At 34.7% G+C, this 7,347-nt stretch overlaps 1 pseudogene; it reads right to left on the bottom strand.

Annotated features, from left to right (window-relative positions):
- Positions 1-983: 983 nt before the first annotated feature.
- Positions 984-2,380, bottom strand: LOC102893214 (annotated as a pseudogene).
- Between the last annotated feature and the right edge of the window lie 4,967 nt (positions 2,381-7,347).

The following is a 7,347-nucleotide window of genomic DNA, read 5'->3' as shown; positions in this document are numbered from 1 at the left end:
TAAAGATGAATAATACTTTGTTCACATCTTTGCAGAGCTTACAGTCCAGTTCTGATAATACATAGCTTTTGAAAAACTCACTATGAGCAATTGACCAAAACCTTTGTGTTTTCTTACCTAGAAAAAGTGACTGGCAAATAGTAGGTGACCAAAATGCGGTCACCTGAAGAATGATAATTAAATGATGATATTAAAACAACAAATTTAGGCAGTAATAAAGAACTCTCATAGGACATGTTCCATCTAATTTCAGAATGAACTATGCAGGCAATGATACAGGAACAAAGTTTCTCTAACTGAATCCACAAGTTTGCTTCAAGAATATATATACATATACATACATACATATATATATATAAGTAAAACAGATATATAGATAGATAGATATAGATATATAGATATAGATATATAGATATTTTATAGATATTGATAACCATACACTTGAGGAATTGGTATCAGGTTTTATGTTTGCATGTATTTAACCAAGTATAATTAAATGACTTAAAGTAATATTACGGATCCTCAGAAATATCCTTATAATGGAAAAAATATTCAATGCTATGTATTGATCTATTTGATTTTTCTTTCAAACAAACAGCAAAATATTTTTAAAATGATAGAATAAGGGAAATCTAAATAATTACTGGATAGTTGATGATCTTAAACTAATTTTTTTTTAGAGATTGTTGTGATTTTTCAATTTGATATCCTGATTAGAATAAGAGTAGTAAGAAAATTATGCTTTACAAACATTGCATTATTACTACATCATTATGATATGGCTTTACATTGATTATATGTAGAGAAAAAATAACAGTGGGATTAAGGCAATAACCACATGTGCAAACCAATCGCAATATTCTGACACAGCCTCTAATAAAAAGCTCTTTTGGTTAGGTGATGGTTGATATTGCTGCATGGAGGTGAGGCACTGCTTTGAAGGATAAGCTTTGACTACCTTCATTTATTTAAAAAAATCCCTCCTACTGGCCAACGAAGGTCAGAAGAAGCCTTTGGAAATCTCTATTCGTGTCACTTGCAATCATTATGCCCAGGGTCTTCTGATACATCTGATTGAACATCTGTTTTATTTGTACAAGATCAATCTCACTTCAAGTGACCAATCCTGACCAGGGGTGGAGTCACCTGTGCCGGCACCTTTAATAGAATAGTAGAGCCTCTCATCAAAGAAGGCAGAGCTGTTCAGGGCATACTGCAAGATAATCTTCAAACCACTTTCAACATTTCTGAAAACTCACGGCTGACACAGCTTAACAAATCTCTATTAGCCATCCTGGAATAGGCCTCCATGGTAGCTTTCAGCTGAAGAAAGCTTCTACTGGCAAGAAACATGTTAAAGCTAGATTCATCTGTCCCCAGTCTCCCCTTGCCAGCTTGAGAGAGATGCTGAGCATCTTCCTGAGCCAATTGGTGGTTAACATTCTGGTTCTCACCACAATTTCCCTGGCACATGGATATAAGTAAACGTTCAAAATGCCCTGATGTATCTGAACTAATGTCCTTTTCAAAGTCTCGTCTAAATTCCAATTAATAACATCTGACAATTTCTCAGATTTCCTGATTAGTTCTTGTGCATAAAATTTCAATCAATACACGTTCCTGAGTTCCTGCTCCTTTCATTGCATTCTGTAAACTCCAGGCATCTGAATATGCAGTTGGCATGAACAGGGCAAGGATCCGTTCTTTCATATTTCCACTTAACTCTGATTTGAGATCTTTGATTAAATCCTTGTCATTCATGGTCTTAAAAGCTGCTTGAATTTTTCGCCTGTGATCTTTGGAACGGTTGGCACAACGTCCACAATTGCCTGTTCGTCTGTCCCAAAACCCTTCATTGCTTTACAAAGAATTGCTGCACCTCTCACAGAATCGAAGTTGGCAGCTGGTCAGATTGTTCCTTGAACTCCCTGAGTCATTACAGCAGGCTGGCTAGCAGTATGGAGCTTGTCCTCCGGGATACTGAGAAGGCATCTGTCCTCCAGGAAAGCCACCAGATAATGGGAACTATGCTAGGCCACCTCCATAAGACTGGAGGGTGGCTGTGGATAGCCAGAAAAGCTAGCTCCAGCTGGTGGGATTCTAAACCCTTAGACTGGAGGAAATCTGGGATAGGAAGAGCTCCCTCTGGCTGTGAGGCACCAGGATAGCCTCCAGGGGCTGGATAACTGCTAGAGGCAGGATAGCCTCCAGCTCCTGGGTAGCCACTACTTGGCACTGGTAGGTAGGCACCTCTTCCCACTGGAGGAAAGCCACTAGGATAAGGATACTGACCCGGAGTGGGAAAAGATGACTCCTGACCTGCAGAAGGAAACCCAGGGAAAGGTGGGTAGCCTGTGGGGGAATAGCCTGGGTATGACATTCTGACACCAGGGAGCAGTGTCACCAAGAAATTATAATTTTTAGGTGTGATTATTTTCTTTTTTTTTTTTAATGAATTCTTTAAAAAATATATACTGAAATAGCTAAGAAATGAGATGATAGGATGTCTGAGATTTGCTCTGAAAAAATCCAGGGGATGGTTGCTAATATGTGAACATATAGATTGTTGTAGGTAGAATAATGGCTCCCCAAAGATGTCCATGTCCTAATTCCCAGAAGTTAAGGTAGTGGATGGAATTAAGGATGCTAATCAGTTGACCTTAAATAAGGAGATTATTCTAAATTAACCACCTGGGCCCAATATAATCACAAGTGTCCTCATATGAGGAAGAGGGAGGCAAAGGCAAAATCAGTGATGCGACATGGGAAGACTTGACTGGTCATTGCTAGCTAGCTTAAAGATGGAAGAGAGCCACAAACCAAAGAATGCAGACAGCCTCTAGAAACTGGAAAAGGCAAGGAAATGGATTCTCCTTTAGATCTTCAAAGAAGAAACTCAGTCCAGCTGACACCATGATTTTAGCCTAGTGAGACCCATTTTGGATTTCTGACTTTCAGAATTATAAAATAATAAATGTCTTGTTTTAAGGCCAGCATAACTTGATACCAAATTTAGAATGTTTCCTTTTATTATCACTTTTAGAGTTTTTCTTTTTTAATCACGAAAGGTTGCTGAATTTTGTCAACTTTTTCTACATTTGTTGAGATCAAAAATTTATATTTTTTTGTTATTTTGATTTTCAAAAGTTAAATCTTCCTTGCATTCTTGGGATAACTCCAATTTTGTCCTGATATATTATCCTTTTTGTATATGGTTGATTTTAATTTGCTTGTATTTTATTAAGGATTTTTGTGTCTGTGTTTTTGAAAGCTTTATGTTGGCCTCATAAAATGAGTTGGGACATGTTTCATCTTCCTCTATTTTTCTGGGACAGTTTGTGTAAGATTAGTATTATATTAGTATTAGTATTAGTATTATATTAAGATATAATAATTGCTCAAATTGATGTTTCTAGGAGGGGATAAATGCTAGAAATCCCTACACCACTCTCTTGCTAACACTACTCTCTTTTCTCTATTGGCTTTTAAAATACTTACTTCTATTTTACATTTTAGTAGCTGTTTAGGGTTTACATTATGCATCTATAATTTGTCACAATATCCCTTGAGTTAATATATAACATATTAAGTTATGTATAATGTAAGAACTATATAACACTATATTTCCACTTACTCCACCATCCTTTGTAGTATTATGATCATATATTTTAAATCTAGATATGTTATAAACCCCCAAAACAGTATTACAATATTTGCATTAAATAATCTGTTGTCTTTTTAAAAAGAGTATTTCTAGTGCTCTTCACTTTTTTCTACAAAACTATCTGGTGTTATTGCTCTTCAATCTGAAAATTTCCTTTAGCATTTCTCGTAGGACAGGTCTGCTTGCAGCAAGTCAGGATCAGCTAAAACTATTTAAAGTCATCCAAGAAATGGAAATTCAAGTAATTTCATGGAAAAGAAATATAAGAAACAAAAAACTTCACTAAATTATTAACATTACCACTATCTTTCTACTTAGACTGTAATTTAGAATTATAACAATTGTTTTAACAAAGTTATTTTCAAAAGGAAGCAGTAAGAAACTACTGGCTTAAGGCAAAAATGGCAGGTGATTGGTTCAATATTTCCACAATTTTAAAATTCCTCAAACAGATTTGTGTACTAAGAAATAAGTTAGAAGTTTCAAATTATGTGTTTGTGAGAGAGACAGAGAGAGACAGAGAAAGACTGCTTCTTGAATATGAATGGGTCAAAAATGTTCTTATAGCACCTTATTTCCAGGTTAGTGGCTTAAGGCAAAAATGGCAGGTGATTGGTTCAATATTTCCACAATTTTAAAATTCCTCAAACAGATTTGTGTACTAAGAAATAAGTTAGAAGTTTCAAATTATGTGTTTGTGAGAGAGACAGAGAGAGACAGAGAAAGACTGCTTCTTGAATATGAATGGGTCAAAAATGTTCTTATAGCACCTTATTTCCAGGTTAGAAAAAGTTATATTTTTTGTTTTGTTCTGTTTTTTTTTTTTTTTAATAAATAGATTTTTACCAATATTTGGCTTTTATCCCCTTCTAGACACTGTAGAAAATGAACAAGCATATAAGTCATGACAATAACTATCAATTTTGGGAGGTCTAATTAGTTCTTCATTAAAGAATAAAGCCAAACTTGAAACTATCTAGTATTTTATCTTGTCAGATGTACTCCAGTTTGAAGTGAAATGCAAAAGGTTTATAATGTAGAAGTTTTATTACACATAATCCCAAGAATGCTGGCTGCTTGCCACTATAGAGAGTTTTAGAGATGAGAAGTGACTGGCCGAAAATTATGGGTAATAAAATTATAACCTAGGTTTATCAGTATTCAATAATCATGGACACATGTTTACTCATTTATAACAAATAGACTTATTTACAAAAGCCTATTTTTAGAAATACCTTTGAAATTTCTTTCCTCCTCATTTTTATGATTATCCAATTATCCATTCCATTATTCTTTTTGTAGCAAATATGTTGAAATTCTGATTTAATTTATGTATAAAGACTGATCCTGAGTATTCAAATGAATGTGCCTTTTGACATAGGCATAAATTATGCCACATAGTGACTGAAAATAGAACTAACCTGGAAAGTGATTTTGACATAAGACCTCATTTTTTTCTTCTCAGTGGTTATTTCAATTCTGGGCTTTGCGAATGAGTTAAACAGCCCAGAGCAGGAGGTACAGGTGGTGCGGGGCAAGTTCATACTGAGTAAATTCTTCAGTATCCAGGCAGATCAATTGTTAACAGAAACATTTAAAAAAACAGATTATGTTTTTCAATCAACAGATATTTAACAACCATCTCCTCTTTGCCTGACACTGTTGCAAATATTGTGGGAAATATAAAAATATCTGTAAGACAGAAGACATACACAATGATGCTGGAGAAACAATACAACTGTTAAAAAAAGTTAAATGCTAAGTTTCGTAGTAATATAGTAATCATAGGTTTAATAAACAGAGGCTCTTCATAGATTGGGATATTAATAAGGTCTTACCAAAGAAAACGGGGAATCAACTGAAGGCTTATTAATCTTGCTTCTATTCTTGTGAGATGATTATAAAGCAAAAACAAACAAACTACCAAATGGATTTTTTAGTGGAAATGACTTATAATGATGTACATAGGGTCAGCTTAAGCCTTCTAGGAATATATCAATAAAGTTACAGGGTAAATTTCAAGAAGATTTGATTTTTATTTCATTGAGATAAAAGAGAGGCGGTATTCAAAAGATTAAGTTCTGGTCCATGCTGAGGTATTGCGTAGTTTTCTATTGCTGCATAACAGATAACCACAAATTTATCAGCTTAAAACGATACATATTTATTGACTCATAGTTTCTCTGGGTCAAGAGTCTGGGTATAGCCTAACTCTGATCGGGGTTTTAAAAGCTTACAATCAAGATGTTGACCAGCCTACATTCTTACCTGGAGGCTCAAGTAGAGAAGAATCTGCTTCCAAACTCGTTTAGGTTGTTGGCAGAATTTTGATCCTTGCAGCTATATGACTGAGGATGCCAGCTTTTTATTGGCTATAGATTTGAGGCTGGTTTTGATCTTAGAGGGCATTTGTAATCTGCCACATACATGAACCTTTCTATAAACAATTACAATACAGAAGTTTGCTTTTTTAAGAGCAGCAGATCTTGGCCTTGTATGTATACACACACACACACACACACACACACACACACACACACACACATGATCTTTGGTGATATAGTTATCTTTCTAAATTATATGCCATATGTCTCCTAAGATTAGATAGATAGATAGATAGATAGATAGATAGATAGATAGATAGATAGATAGATAGATAGATTAGAGTAACCTAATCATGGGGGTAATGTCATCACCTTTGGAATATTCTTTTGGTTAAAACCAAGTCACAGGTTCTTGCATTTAAGGAAAAGAGATTAATTTATTAGGTGTCACCTTAGGTTGAGTCCAACTAACCATCAAATGTTCAACACTATATTTGTATCATATTTTATTGTACTTACTAAGAACTCAGCACTTTAGTTGCTGATCTTAAATAATCTCTTCTCACTAAATCTTAGTATTGAGAGACAATTCTTTATATGTCTCACATTTCTGCACAAGAAATCTTCTGAGCAAGAAGCACTGATATCTTTGTCCTGTTTGCACAGATGTTCGTAGAGCGTATGTCTCCATCCAGGGCAGCTAACAGATATGTTTCCTGACCAGGGTGATAAAGATAATTTTTCCTTTCTAGAAAATATCAGGTAGATTTGCTAGCATTTTCCTATAAAATTGAGGGTCTCCTAAACTCAAAATTCCTCAGCTGTGACACAAATCCACTGTGTGTCCACATCCTTATCTCTGGATAGGACTTGGGAAACAATGAGAACCAATTTGAACATGAAGCTCATGTTGCCTGCTGTGCCCTGTAAACCAAAGTCCTTTGTCTCTGACCCAGGGGTCTCACATCTTCTGCCAGCATATATGAGACTATGGGCAAGCTAATGCATTAGCTTGAAAACAGGGCAAAATCTCATACCTTCATATTTCTTAACACTCAATTTTCCTCTATGTGATTTAAGAGATTAGATTGAGATTATTTCTAAGATTCCTTTCATGTTTAATTTTCCATATTTTAATACTCTAATTAACTCTATCATTTTCATCATGGTTATAGAAAAATTTAACCATTTTTATATTTGACCTCCTTAAAGGGTGTTTAACTAAACACTCTACAATAGTCTGGAGATAGTAAAGATTATTTAAAATCACCTTTTGCAAATAAGTAAACCAAACTTATTTTAATTGCTGGTACTGCTAATGTGATGCATTGACCATTTGGGAAACAAATCTGTTAGGAC

The sequence above is a fragment of the Pteropus alecto genome, unplaced genomic scaffold (genome assembly GCF_000325575.1).
Source record: "Pteropus alecto unplaced genomic scaffold, ASM32557v1 scaffold270, whole genome shotgun sequence".
Taxonomy (NCBI): Eukaryota; Metazoa; Chordata; class Mammalia; order Chiroptera; family Pteropodidae; genus Pteropus; species Pteropus alecto.
Note: the sequence above shows the minus strand (reverse complement) of the source record. Positions and strands in the feature narration are given on the sequence as shown.